The following is a 300-nucleotide window of genomic DNA, read 5'->3' on the forward strand; positions in this document are numbered from 1 at the left end:
AGAGCCTGCTCCCGTGGGCATGGTGATGGGATGGTTTGTGAAGAGCACATGCCTGGCCCGCTCGGTCTGCCAGCTGGGTGGCACAAACAGTATCACTTCAGAAGGGGAGATTTTTTTTTAACATAAATGAATGTTTCAAAACCCAGAAGCCAGCCCCCAGTGGCATAATAATAATTTTGAGGTAGCTTAAAGTTCCCTGATAGGAATCGCGTTACCTTCCCTCCCTGCTTGCCAGGGCTGGCCGTGCAGTGGGTGCCCAGTCCCCCAGCACCATGAGAGTGGGGCAGAGGGGCTGACCAA

This window comes from Buceros rhinoceros, unplaced genomic scaffold (genome assembly GCF_000710305.1).
Source record: "Buceros rhinoceros silvestris isolate BGI_N320 unplaced genomic scaffold, ASM71030v1 scaffold2431, whole genome shotgun sequence".
Taxonomy (NCBI): Eukaryota; Metazoa; Chordata; class Aves; order Bucerotiformes; family Bucerotidae; genus Buceros; species Buceros rhinoceros.